Source organism: Scyliorhinus canicula, chromosome 2 (genome assembly GCF_902713615.1).
Source record: "Scyliorhinus canicula chromosome 2, sScyCan1.1, whole genome shotgun sequence".
Classification (NCBI taxonomy): Eukaryota; Metazoa; Chordata; class Chondrichthyes; order Carcharhiniformes; family Scyliorhinidae; genus Scyliorhinus; species Scyliorhinus canicula.
The window spans coordinates 140,444,512-140,459,324 of NC_052147.1; positions in this window are offsets into that span (position 1 = coordinate 140,444,512).

Sequence of the window (14,813 nt, forward strand, 5' to 3'; positions counted from 1 at the left end):
TCGTTGGAGAAAGGCAGGTTTCGGGCTCTGATGTAGTGGGCGAGCCGGGTGACCCCTGGATGGCAGAGATCAACGTGGATGGCTTTCAGATGGCTGATCTGTGCGCTGGCGCATGTCCCGCGGGATAGGGCATCCGAGGGCTCGTTGAGCTTCCCCGGTCGATATTTAATATCGTAACTATAGGTGGAGAGTTTGATCCTCCACCGAAGGATTTTATCATTTTTATTTTGCCCCTTTGCGAGTTGTCAAACATAAAGGCAACCGATCGTTGGTCGGTGATGAGGGTGAACCTCCTACCTGCGAGGTAGTGCCTCCAGTGACGAACAGCCTCCACGATGGCTTGTGCTTCCTTCTCGACTGAGGAGTGTCGGAGTTCTGAAGCGGATAGGGTACGGGAGAAAAATGCAACGGGCCTCCCTGCCTGATTTAAAGTGGCTGCTAGAGCTACCTCTGAGGCGTCGCTCTCAACCTGAAAGGGAGTGGATTCATCCACCGCCCGCATGGCTGCTTTGGCGATGTCCTCCTTGATGCAGCTGAAGGCCTGGCGCGCCTCAGCTGACAGGGGAAATCGTGTGGCCTTAAAGAGTGGGCGGGCTTTGTCCGCATATTGAGGGACCCACTGGGCGTAGTATGAGAAGAACCCCAAGCACCGTTGGAGGGCCTTGGGGCAATGAGGGAGGGGGAGTTCTAACGTAGCCGAGGATGGCCAGTCTGTTTGTGCGGAAAACGCATTTCTCCTTGTTATAAGTGAGATTTAATTTCTGTGCCGTTCGGAGAAAACGGTGGAGGTTGGTGTCGTGGTCCTGCTGGCCATAGCCGCAGATGGTAACATTGTCCAGATACGGAAACGTGGCCCGCAGCCCGTACTGGTCTACCATTCAGTCCATTGCTCGTTGGAACACCGAAACCCCGTTAGTGACGCCGAAAGGGACCCGGAGGAAATGGAAGAGGCGGCCATTGGCCTCGAACGCCGTGTAGTGGCGGTCCTCCGGGCGGATTGGGAGCTGGTGGTATGCAGACTTCAGATCCACCGTGGAAAATAGCCGATATTGGGCGATCTGATTAACCATGTCTGCAATTCTGGGGAGGGGATACGCGTCTAGGAGCGTAAAGCGATTTATGGTCTGGCTATAGTCGACGACCATGCAAAACTTTTCCCCGGTCTTGCCGACCACCACCTGAGCTCTCCAGGGACTATTACTGGCCTCTATGATCCCCTCACTGAGCAGCCGTCGGACCTCCGATCGGATAAAGACCCTATCCTGTAGGCTGTATCGCCTGCTGCGAGTAGCTACTGGCTTGCAATCTGGAGTGAGATTGGCGAAGAGCAGAGGGGGGAGATGCGCAGCGTGGCTAGGCTGCGGATAGTGAGTGGGGGCAGGGGCCCGCCGAAGCTGAGGGTGAGGTTCTTGAGGTTGCACTGGAAATCCAGGCCTAATAAGAGTGGCGCGCAGAGGTCGGGCAGGACATAAAGTTTAAATTTAGAATAACTAGCGCCTCGAATTGTGAGCGTAGCAACGGTGCGTCCTTGGATTTGGACTGAGTGGGAGCCCGAAGCGAGGGAGATAGTTTGGCTCACCGGAAAAATAGAAAGCGAACAGCGTTTTACCAGCTCTGGATGTATAAAGCTCTCGGTGCCCCCGGAGTCAAAGAGGCGTGGTGTGCTGTACCCGTTGATCTGGACCTCCGCCATCGAACTTCGTAGGTGCTTGGGGCGGGATTGATCCAGGGTGACTGCGCTGAGTTGCGGGTAGTCGGCGGCTCGATCAGCTGTGCTGGAGTGGCCCTGTGATGACTGCTCTCTGAGTTCGTAGTCGTCGATGTGATTTTCAGAGTTTGAAGGGGATGGATCCCAAGATGGCCGCCCCCATGAGTCGCACATGGCCGGCCGCATAGAGGAGGATTGCCAAGATGGCTGCCCCCATGAGTCGCACATGGCCGGCCGCATGGAGGAGGATTGCCAAGATGGCCACCCCCATGAGTCGCACATGTCGGGTGGGGGCGGAGTCGGCATACAGGCTGCAGCATTTCGGGGCCTGCAGGCCTATGAATTCAAGGAACGAGTGCTTTGAGCCGTGGGAGGGTTAGAGGCTGGGGCTTTCTTCGCCAGACACACTCTGGCATAGTGCCCTTTTTGCCCACAGCTGCTGCAGGTCGTGTTACGGGCCGGGCAGTGCTGCCGTGGGTGCTGGCATTGGCCACAGAAATGGCAGGCTGAAGCAGCCGAGTAGCTGGCTGGGGCAGCAGAGTAACTGGCTTTGGCAGCGCGGTAGCTGGGGGGCCGTGCAGCACAGGCCTGGGGGGATTGTTGGTCGGGGGTCCACGATGAGGTCGCGGGGTCTGCGGGAAACGAGGTGAGGCTGCGGAAGGAAACTTCCATAGTGGTAGCAGCCTCCACAGTAGTGTCTAAGTCCTGGGCCCCCTTTTCTAGCAGTCTTTGGCGCACATAGTTAGACCTAAGGACCGCCACGAAAACGTCCCACACAGCAAGCTCCCTATGTTCAGCCGCGGTAACGGCTTGATAATTACAGTCATTGGAAATATTGTTCCATTCCCTTACAAACTCGGCTAGCGTTTCTGTAGGCCGCTGATGGCGGGTCGTAAACGCGTGGCGTGCATAAACCTCGTTAATGGGCCTAACGTACATTTTGTCCAATATCGCCAGCGCTGCGGTGTAAGAACCGGCCGGATTTAGCTGTGTGGAGATTCTGTGGCTTACCCTCGCGTACAGTAGGCTGAGTTTTTGTTCCTCCATTGTTCCGGCGGTGCTGGCTTCTGCCAGGTAGGCTTTAAAACATCTCAGCCAGTGGGAAAAAATTTCCTTAGCCTCTGCATCCTCTGGGTCGAGTTCTCGGCGTCCGGGCTTGAGGGCTGCTTCCATGATTTCTTCGACTGTTTCCTGAGTATATTAAATTGTTGGAACTAACAATTCTACGGACACGTGCTTGTAGGATTAGAATAGCGGTTTTAATATACTCACAACAGAGCCAGCCGGTTAGCCGCTGAACTTTCGGTGAACTGGCCGGCTGACCATGTGGCACTGACCTTTTATACAGCAGCTTCCGGGGCAGGAGTCCTGGGCAGAGCCAAGGGAGAGGCCCCATACAACTCGAGCATTCCCAGAGCTACTCCCCCTGGAGGACAGGTAGTGCAACTGCACTTACAATACAGACACATGTATATACAGATTACAATCCGGTGTGAATCACATTCACCACAGGAGTTTCAGTGTTTAAAACAGAGAGAGGAGAGCCAGGAGCAGAGAGGAGTGGACCTGCCGGGACACTGCACTGCGGGGAGGATAAAGGCAGCACCAGGTTCAGGATTGAGCAGAGAGGAGTGGACCTGCCGGGACACTGCGCTGCAGGGCGGACAGCTGCTTGTCTGTTTGTTTATTTCAAATTGAAAAGAACCCGGTAAAGCGGTACAGGAGACTGTGACCTGATTGGCTGAAATGCAGAATGGGCTAAATCTGAATATTTGTGGAGTTACTAGTTTTAATTTGATTCAAATTACTATTTTTAAGTTGATTTGAACTACTATTTTTTAAATTTGACGTAAATTACTATTTAAAAATTGATTTGAATGACTATTTAAAAATTTTTGAATCTCACTTAAATAACTATTTTGGGTTGATTTAAATTACTATTTTTAAGTTGATTTAAATAACTTTTTAAATTTTAATTAAATAACCTTTTAATTTCAATTAAATTATTATTTAATTTGTTGTCAGATCAAGCAAGATAAATACTTAGGGATAAAGCTAATTAAATAGTACACAGGAGATTGGATATAATCTGTCACAAAAATATCTTTCTGAAGTTTAATTTCAAAAGTTTAATTTAAAGGAATAAATCATGGCAGGACAGCTCCAAGGTGTGGTCTGCTCCTCTTGCTCCATGTGGCAGGCTGGGGACTGTCCCAGTCCCCAGGGTCAGCATGTGTGCAGGGCGTGTCTCTAGTTACAGTGCTTGGAAGCTCGAGTTTCAGAGCTGTAGCGGCGCTGGAGACAATGAAAGCATCCGCGAGTCGGAGAGCATCATGGATAGCACGTATAGAGAGCTGGTCATGCCGCAGGCTCAGACTCTGCAGGCAGGAAAGGAATGGGTGACCACCAGACAGAGCAAGAGAGAGAGGCAGGTAGTACAGGAAGCTCCGTTGGCCATTCCCCTGCAGAACAGATATACCGCTTTGGATACTGTTGAGGGGAATAGCCTCTCAGGGGAAAACAGCAACAGCCAAACTCGTGGCATCACAGTTGGTTCTGCTGCAGAGGAGAGGGGTGATAAGTGTGACAGTGCAATAGTTATAGGGATTCAACTGTAAAGGGAATAGACAGGCATTTCTATGGCCACAAATGAGACTCCAGGATGGTATGTTGCCTCCCTGATGCTAGGGTCAAGGATGTCTTGGAGCGGGTACAGGACATTCAGGAGGGGGAGGGTGAACAGCCAGTGGTCGTGGTACACATCGGTACAAATGACATTGGTAAAATAATCGGATGAGGTCCTAAAAGCAGAATACAGGGAGCTAGGAAGGAAGTTAAGAAATCGGATGTCGAAGGTTGTGACCTCAGGATTACTACCGGAGCCACGTGCTAGTCAGAATAGAAATGACAGGATGTATAGGATGAATACGTGGCTGAAGGGATGGTGTCAGGGGGAGGGTTTCAGATTCAGGGGCATTGGGACCGGTTCTGGGGGAGGTGGGACTTGTACAAACTGGACGGGTTGCACCTGGGCAGGACTGGAACTGATGTCCGAGGGGAGCTATTTGCTTGAGCGCTTGGGGAGTGTTTAAACTAATGTGGCAGGGGGATGGGAACCGATGCAGGAAGTCGGAAGGTAGTAAAACAGGGACAGAAACAAAAGGCAGTAAGGGGCAAAGTGTAAGGCAGAGAAGTCATAGTCAAAAATCAAAAAGGGCGACAGTACAAGGTACAGTGACTGAGGGGAGCTCAGTGAATAGGCCCAGTAATACTAAAAGGAATAAAACAGGAAGTAAAAACACAAATGGAAAGCAACGCGGCAGATTGTTACATGAAGATATGGGTTCAACGACAAGGAAAATTAGGAGAAACGTAAAGAGGAAAAATAACAGGAGAGGTTACTGATCAAGGTGTGAAGATTCAAAACAGAGATATAAAAGCCAACATAAGTACTTTACCTGAATGCTCATAGTATTCGGAATAAGGTAAATGAGTTGATGGTGCAAATCATCGGAAATGACTATGATTTAGTGGCCATTACTGAAACATGGTTAAAGGATGGTCACAACTGGGAGTTAAATATCCGAGGGTATCGAACTATATGGAAGGACAGAGTGGATGATAAGGGAAGTGGTGTAGCTCTGTTATTTAAGGATGGCATCCAGGCAATAGTAAGGGATGAGATCGGTGCTATGGAGGATAAGGTTGAATCCTTTTGGGTGGAAATCAGGAATAGTAAGGTGAAAAAGTCATTGATAGGAGTAGTCTATAGGCCACCAGATAGTAACATTATGGTGGGGCAGACAATAAACAAAGAAATAACGGATGAATGTAGAAATGGTAGAGAAGTTATCATGGGGGATTTTAATCTGCTTTTCGATTGGTTTAACCAGGTCGGTCAAGGCAGCCTTGAGGAGGAGTTTATCCGCGATAGTTTCCTAGAACAGTATGTAATGGAACCTACAAGGGAACAAGCGGTCCTAGATCTGGTCCTGTGTAATGAGACAGGATTGATTAATGATCTCATAGTTAGGGATCCTCTCAGAAGGAGCGATCACAATATGGTGGAATTTAAAATACAGATGGAGGGTAAGAAGGTAAAATCAAATACTAGTGTTTTGTGCTTCAACAAAGATTACAATGGGATGAGAGAAGAGCTAGCTAAGGTAGACTGGGAGCAAAGACTTTATGGTGAAACAGTTGAGGAACAGTGGAGAACCTTCCAAACAATTTTTCACAGTGCTCAGCAAAGGTTTATACCAGCAAAGAGGAAGGACGGTAGAAAGAGGGGAAATCGACCGTGGATATCTAAGGAAATAAGGGAGAGTATCAAATTGAAGGAAAAAGCATACAAAGTAGCAAAGATTAGTGGGAGACTAGAGGACTGGGAAATCTTTAGGGGGCAATAGAAAGTTACAAAAAAGCTATAGAGAAGATTAAGATAGATTACGAAAGTAAACTTGCTCAGAATATAAAAACAGATAGTAAAAGTTTCTACAAATATATAAAACAAAAAGAGTGGCTGAGGTAAATATTGGTCCTTTAGAGGATGAGAAGGGAGATTTAATAATGGGAGATGAGGAAATGGCTGAGGAACTGAACAGGTTTTTTGGGTCTGTCTTCACAGTGGAAGATACTAATAACATGCCAGTGACTGATGGAAATGAGGCTATGACAGGTGTGGACCTTGAGATGATTGTTATCACTAAGGAGGTAGTGATGGGAAGCTAAAGGGCTAAAGGTAGACAAGTCGCATAGCCATGATGGAATGCATCCCAGGGTGCAAAAAGAGATGACTAGGGAAATTGTAAATGCACTAGTGATAATTTACCAAAATTCACTAGACTCTGGGGTGGTCCCGGAGGATTGGACATTAGCAAACGTGACACCACTGTTTAAAAAAGGAGATAGGCAGAAAGCAGGAAATTATAGGCCAGTTAGCTTAACTTTGGTGGTAGGGAAGATGCTGGAATCTATCATCAAGGAAGAAATAGCGAGGCATCTGGATGGAAATTGTCCCATTGGGCAGACGCAGCATGGGTTCATAAAGGGCAGGTTGTGCCTAACTAATTTAGTGGAATTTTCTGAGAACATTTCCAGTGCGGTAGATAACGGGGAGCCAATGGATGTGGTATATCTGGATTTCCAGAAAGCCTTTGACAAGGTGCCACACAAAAGGTTACTGCATAAGATAAAGATGCATGGCATTAAGTGTAAAGTAATAGCATGGATAGAGGATTAGTTAATTAATAGAAAGCAAAGAGTGGGGATTAATGGGTGTTTCTCTGGTTGGCAATCAGTAGCTAGTGGTGTCCCTCAGGGATCAGTGTTGGGCCCACAATTGTTCACCATTTACATAGATGATTTGGAGTTGGGGACCAAGTGCAGTGTGTCCAGGTTTGCGGACGACACTAAGATGAGTGGTAAAGCAAAAAGTGCAGAGGATACTGGAAGTCTGCAGAGGGATTTGGATAGGTTAAGTGAATGGGCTCGGGTCTAGCAGATGGAATACAATGTTGACAAATGTGAGGTTATCCATTTTGGTAGGAATAACAGCAAAAGGGATTATTATTTAAATGATAAAATATTAAAACATGCTGCTGTGCAGAGAGATCTTGGTGTGCTAGTGCATGAGTTACAAGAAGTTGGTTTACAGGTGTAACAGGTTATTAAGAAGGCAAATGGAGTTTTGTCTTTCATTGCTAAAGGGATGAAGTTTAAGACTAGGGAGGTTATGCTGCAACTGTATAAGGTGTTAGTGAGGCCACACCTGGAGTATTGTGTTCAGTTTTGGTCTCCTTACCTGAGAAAGGGCGTACTGGCGCTGGAGGGTGTGCAGAGGAGATTCACTAGGTTAATCCCAGAGCTGAATAGGTTGGATTACGAGGAGAGATTTGAGTAAACTGGGACTGTACTCATTGGAATTTAGAAGGATGCGGGGGGGATCTTATGGAAACATATAAAATTATGAAGGGAATAGATAGGATAGATGCAGGCAGGTTGTTTCCACTGGTGGGTGAAAGTAGAACTAGGGGGCATAGCCTCAAAATAAGGGGAAGTAGATTTAGGACTGAGCTTAGGAGGAACTACTTCACTCAAACGGTTGTGAATCTATGGAATTCCTTGCCCAGTGAAGCAGTTGAGGCTCCTTCACTAAATGTTTTTAAGATCGAGATAGATAGTTTTTTGAAGAATAAAGGGATTAAGGGTTATGGCGTTCGGGCCGGAAAGTGGAGCTGAGTCCACAAAAGATTAGCCATGATCTCATTGAATTGCGGAGCAGGCTCCAGGGGCCAGATGGCCTATTCCTGCTCCTAGTTTTTATGTTCTTATGTTCTAAACCAATCAGATACTAAAGAGCCTTGTTTGCTTTCCAATTGGCCAAGAAGGTAAACTGCCCCTCCCCTTCCTGACACAGTCCACCCCACCACACACCTTATTTCTGAATACTCAATGATGAGAAAGACTTGCATTTCTCTAGTACCTTTCACAATATCAGGACATTCCAAAGCAAGTTCCAGTCTGGTAGAATCTAGTTTTATCCATATAGGGGATAGTTGAATGCATATAGCTAATAGGTAAAATATTGAAAGTGCCTTGAATGTGGGAACCCAGTCATTTTCTCATATCAAGAATTAGCCATTGTATTACATTGTACTCAATACTGAGAACGGATTGTTCTCTGTGTAATCAACTAATCAATTTTAGCTAGGTGTCTGCCAAGCTGTGAAACATGGCAAAGTGTGAGAAAACGTATCCAGTATTTTCCCTGAGACTGCGCATGCAGAAGCTAAGCTAGTTTTGATAGGTTCCAGTCAATCTTAAGTAATGTCCAATGTTTGATTAACAATTATCCTCTACGTAACAGACATGCATTTAGGACCATAAGACCATTAGACATAGGAGCAGAATTAGGCCACTCGGCCCATCGAGTCTTCTCCGCCATTCAATCCTTGCTGATATTTTTCTCATCCCCATTCTCCTGCCTTCTCCCTATAACCCCTGGTCCCCTTATTAATCAAGAACCTAACTATCTCTGTCTTAAAGACAGTGATGTGGCCTCCACAGCCTTCTGCGGCAAAGAGTTCCACAGATTTACCACCCTCTGGCTAAACAAATTCCTCCTCACCTCTGTTTTAAAGGATCGCCCCTTTAGTCTGAGATTGTGTCCTCTGCTTCCACTCCATGTCCACTCTAGGCCTCGCAGTGTTGTGTAACTTTCAATAAGATCCCCCCTCATCCTTCGAAACGCCAACGAGTACAGACCCAGAGTCCTCAAACATTCCTCATACGACAAGCTCTTCATTCCAGGGATCATTCTTGTGAACCTCCTCTGGACCCTTGCCAAGGTCAGAGCATCCTTCCTCAGATACAGGGCCCAAAACTGTTCACAATACTCCAAATGGGGTCTGCCCAGAGCCTTATGCAGCCTCAGAAGTACAAACCTGCTCTTGTATTCTAGCCCTCTTGACATGAATGTTAACATTGTATTTGCCTTCCTAACTGCTGACTGAACCTGTATAATAACCTTAAGACAATCGTGAACAAGGACTCCCAAGTCCCTTTGTGCTTCTGATTTCCTAAGCATCTCCCCATTTAGAAAATAGTCTATGCCTCCATTTCTCCTTCCAAAATGCAAAACCTCACTCTTTACCACATTGTATTCCACCAGCCACTTCTTTGCCCACTCGCCTAGCCTGTCCAAGTCCTTCTGTAGCCCGCCTGCTTTCTCTATACAACCTGTTCCTCTGCAGATATTTGTATCATCTGCAAACTTAACAACAGTGCCTTCAGTTCCTTCCTCCAGATCATTAATGTATATTGTGAAAAGTTGTGTTCCCAGCACCGACCCCTGAGGCACAGCACTAGTCAGGGCTGCCATCCTGAAAAAGATCCCCACTCTCTGCCTTCTGCCAGTCAGCCAATCCTCTATCCATGCCAAAAAGAGCTTCTTCCCCACTATCACCAGACTCCTAAATGACCGTCTTATGGACTGACCTCATTAACACTACACCCCTGTATGCTTCATCCGATGCCACTGCTTATGTAGTTACATTGAATATCTTGTGTTGCCCTATTATGTATTTTCTTTTCTTCCCTTTTCTTCCCATGTACTTAATGATCTGTTGAGCTGCTCGCAGGAAAATACTTTTCACTGTACCTCGGTACACGTGACAATAAACAAATCCAATCCAATCCAATCCAATCTTACCCTTAACACCATGGACTCTTAACTTATTTAACAATCTCCGATGCGGCGCCTTCTGGAAATCTAAATAAATCATGTCCGCTGTTTCTCCTTTCTCTAACTTTCTTGTTACTTCCTCAAAGAACTCGAACAGATTTGTCAGACATGACCTCCTTATCAAAGCCCTGCTGACTCAGTCCTATTTTACCATGCACCTCCAAGTACTCCGCAATCTCATTGCGAAGAACCTTCTCCTTAGTGATGGTCACTGCACTCACCTCTGTCCCCTGATTCTCCTGGAGCTCTGGCATCCCACAGGTGTCTTCCACCGTGAAGACTGATGTAAAGTAACTATTCAGTTCCTCTACCATTTCTTTGTTTCTTATTATTACTTCTCCAGCCACATTTTCCAGTGGTCCAATGTCTATTTTTGCCTCTCTGTTACCTTTTATATTTTGAAAAAAAACTCTCCCTATCTTCCTTTATATCACTAGCTAGCTTGCACTCATATTTCATCTTCTCCCCATTTATTGCTTTTTTAGTTGTCCTCTGCTCACTTTTAAAGGCTTTCCAATCCTCTGGCTTCCCACTAATCCTCGCCACTTTGTATGCTTTTTCTTTAGCTTTTATACTGTCCTTTTATGCTGTCAGCATGGATGCCTTATCCTCCCCTTAGCACGTTTCCTCCTCCATGGGATGAATTTCCGAATAACCCCCCAAAACTCCTGCCATTGCTGTTCCACTGTCTCCCCTGCTAGACTCCTTTTCCAATCAACTCTTGCCAGCTCCTCACTCATGTCTTTGTAGTTACCCTTATTTAACTGTAATACCGTTACATCTGATTGCAGCTTCTCCCTCTCAAACTGCAGAGTAAATTCTATCATATTGTGGTCACTGGTTCCTAAGGGTTCCTTCACCTTAAGATCCCTAATCAAGTCTGCCTCATTACACATCACCAAACCCAGAATTGCCTGTTCCCTAGAGGGCTTTGTCACAAATTCCTTTACTTGGGATCCACTACCAAACTGATTTCCCCAGTCCACCTGCACATTGAAGGTCCCCATGATTATTGTAATATTGCCTTTTTTTACATGCCTTTTCTATCTCCTGATTTATTTTCTGCCCCACATCCTGACTACTGCTGGGAGGCCTGTACATAACTCCCAGCAGGGCCTTTTTACTTTTGCGAATCCTCAACTCTACACACAGAGATTCTATGCCTTCTGATCCTATATCGCTCCTTGCTATCGATTTAATTTCATTCCTTACTAACAATGCAACCCGGCCCCTTTGCTCATCTGCCTGTCCTTTCGATAGGACATATATCCTTGGATATTTAGATCCCAGCCCTGATCCCCTTGCAGCCACGTCTCTGTAATGTCCACAACATCGTACTGGCCAATTTCAAAGTGCGCAATAAGCTCATTTACCTTGTTCCGTATACTGTAAGCATTTAGGTACAACACCCTCAATCCTGCATTGACCACCTCGCTCCTCACACTTGTCACCTTTTTTTCTCTGAGGGTGATGTTGTTCTCTTATTTTTGTTCTCTATTTCCCCGTCAGTTATGACACCTTCTAAGCTAACACTCTGGTTCCCAGCCCCTGCCATACTAGTTTAAATCCTCCTGAGTGACTTGAGCAAACCTCCCAGCGAGGATATCGGTGCCCCTCCAGTTTAGATGCAGCCCGTCCTGCTTGTACAGGTCCCACCTGCCCCGGAAGAGATCCCAATGGCCCAGAAATATGAAACCTTCTTGCACCACCAGTAAAGCCATGTGTTTAGCTGCACTATCCTATTTCTAGCTTCACTGGCACTTGGCACAGGGTGTAATCCTGAGATTACAACCCTCGGAGGTCCTGCTTCTTAGCTTGCTGCCTAACTCCATGATCTCCTTCTGCAGGACCTCATCACTCTTCCTGCCTATGACATTAGTACCTATGTGTACTAAGACCTCTGACTGTTCACTCTCCCCCTTCAGCATATCCTGTGTTCGTTCAGAGACATCCTTGACCCTAGCACCAGGGAGGCAACATACCATCCTGGCATCTCTTTCAGGTCCACAGTAGCGCCTATCTATACCCCTTACTATAGAGTCCCATATAACTATCGCTCTCCTGCACCGCCCTCCCCTGCTGAGCAACAGAGTCAGTTGTGATGCCACTGTTCTGGCTGCTGTTGTTTTTCATTGAAAGGCTATGTTCCCCAACAGTATCCAAAATGGTATACCTGTTAGAGAGGAGGATGGCATCAGGGGTTCCTGTGCTGACTGCCTGCCCTTTCTGGCGGTCACCCATCTGTCTGCCTGCACCTTGGGTGTGACCGCGTCTCTATAACTCCTATCTATGACCTTTCCGCCACCTGTATGCTCCTAAGTGCATCCAACTGCTACTCCAACCGAACCACATGGTTTGTGAGGAGCTGCCATTGGTTACACTTGCTGCAGACGTAGTCAACCGGTAGGCTGGAAGCATCACAGATCTGCCACATCTCACAGATTTGAACAAACCAGGAGGGCTCTGCTGAGAGTTAGAAGCCAATGAAATGAAATGAAATGAAATGAAAATTGTCACGAGTAGGCTTCAATGAAGTTACTGTGAAAAGTCCCTAGTCGCCACATTCCGGCGCCTGTTCAGGGAGGCTGTTACGGGAATCGAACCATGCTGCTGGTGGGGTAAAACAGAAATGTGGCGCGGCGGGGCGGAGAATCCAGCTCCAGGTCTTTTACGCGAGGAAAACTGGCGTCAAAAGGCCACAGATTCACTGCCTTGCAGGGGGCTAGCAGGCAGCTGTCGTGGAGCTCTCAGCTCCAGCTGCCGATACGCGCCCCCCACCCCCCCCCCCCACCCCCCGCACTTGCGGGACAGAGGCCGTGCATGCGCACTGTGGAGGTCTCAAGCAGCCGAGCCGTGCTCCATGGCGGACTCAGCCCGCGGACCTGGACTGCCAAGATAGTGCCCAGTATCGGCCACACGTGCCCCTGGACCGCCCACAGCCACCCAATGAAGCCCCCCCTGCCCGCCAATCGGCCCTCCCCCGAGTATCACGGATGGTGGACAACTCAAATTCCATGCCGTCGGGAATTCGGCCGGTCGGGGACGGTGCATCCAGGTCGGGCCTCAGGCAAAGGCCTGAGGCGGTGGATACTCAGTACGGGAGTACGCCGATTTTCAGGGGGCAGAAAATTTCTAAACCGGCGCCGGTCCCGATTTTGTGCACCAAAACGGATTCTCTGCCCCGTCGTCGAACGCGATTTTGGCGTCGGGGGGGGGCGAAGAATCCACCCCTATATTCTCCCGCTCGAGGTGAATTACAACCTGGGAGTTCAAACCAGGGAGCAATTCCATAATCCTTGCCATGCAAATGTATGCATCGTCTGGCATACAAGGGATTCTGGAGGGAATGCAGCTATCAGGCTGCCATTTTGAGTGGGCGGCCGCATTGCAAAGTCCTGTGGCCGGTCATACCACTCCCCACCCCCCCCCCCCCCCCCCCACCCCCCCTTCCCACCGCCTGCACTGCAAATCAGCTTTGAACCCCTCACCCACAGATTGCCTGGGTGCCCCCCATCCCCAAGTATGGGGGTGACCCGACCTGCTGCCCCAACAGGCATCCCTGTAATACAGAGACCCCCCCCCATTGTGGGTGGAAACTAGAGGACCCAGAGGAAACCCACGCAGACACGGGGGGAATGTGCAGACTCCGCACAGACGGTGACCCAATGACTCACTGCCCCCCGACCAGGGAAAGGGGTGGCGGGTGGGTGCTGGAATATTCAGGCCCAAGTGCAGTGGCAGGCGGGAGAATTGGCGTGATTCTCACTGGGCAAAGAGGTGGGTTCTAGGGCCTGATATTCCAACTTTCAGCTCCTTATTTACCCACCTGCAAGGAGCTTGTTGAATCTTGTGGTGGGGCGGGCAGCTGTTCAGCCATCCTGCTGTCACCACATGTCTTCAACGCCCGGGAGCCATATGTAAATGGCACCCGGACAGCCATTCACCCGCTGCAGGCCAGGACTCTAGATCGCGTGAGATCACTGTCCAGGAGTAAACAACAACCTTGGACCCCACGGTTCAGCAATGCCTCCCTGGAGATGTCCCTCCAGACTGTTGAGGAAAGGCAGAGGGTGGTGGGGGGAGGGATCCACTTATTGAGGGATTGAACTTTCCCATCGGAATATGGCAGCCTGTGCGGAGATCACCAGGCTGGTAAACACCAGTGCAGTTCACCCTGATTAATCTCATCCGCTCTGCCAGGGTAAGTTCTGCTCTCTGCAAACTCACTCTAATAAGGACATCAGATGGCCCAAGGGTTAGAGTCAGCAGCGATGTTAACCACAATAAGCAGATGGCTCATCACCTCTCAATGTGTCATGGCAGTTCTTGCTCACCATTTAATGTAGGTTCTTGCACAAATGATGTCTTAATCCTTTACTTGGAAGGGCTGAGCAGACACAACAGGCATGCCTGCTTCTGAACAGCTCTTTCATTCATAATGCTGACCATCAAGTCATCTGTCTCTTCTAAGGGACCTTCCTGCTTATTCCCTTATTTCCCATTTCTTTTATTTTGCTCTTATCATTTTGATCCATGGGCGATTTTTTTTTTTAGAAACCATTTTATTAAGGCATTGATAATTTTTAAAATTTTAAACATCAGAGTCTCCGGTCGCGAATGCTGAGATTGCGTTCGGCGAATAGCCAGAGAATCCAAATTACCGACGAAATCTGGGGCATCTCCGCTTTCGCGTTGCTCCGCTCCCTCCAAAGCGGCGCACTGCGCCACGTATCGAGAGCCGCTGCCACCTCCAGAACCTCACATTTAAAACTTCTGATATGACGTCAGCAGACCCCTGTCAGAAACCCCTCAGCTTCGGACATGCCCAAAACATATGGACCTCCCACACAGCACCCACCA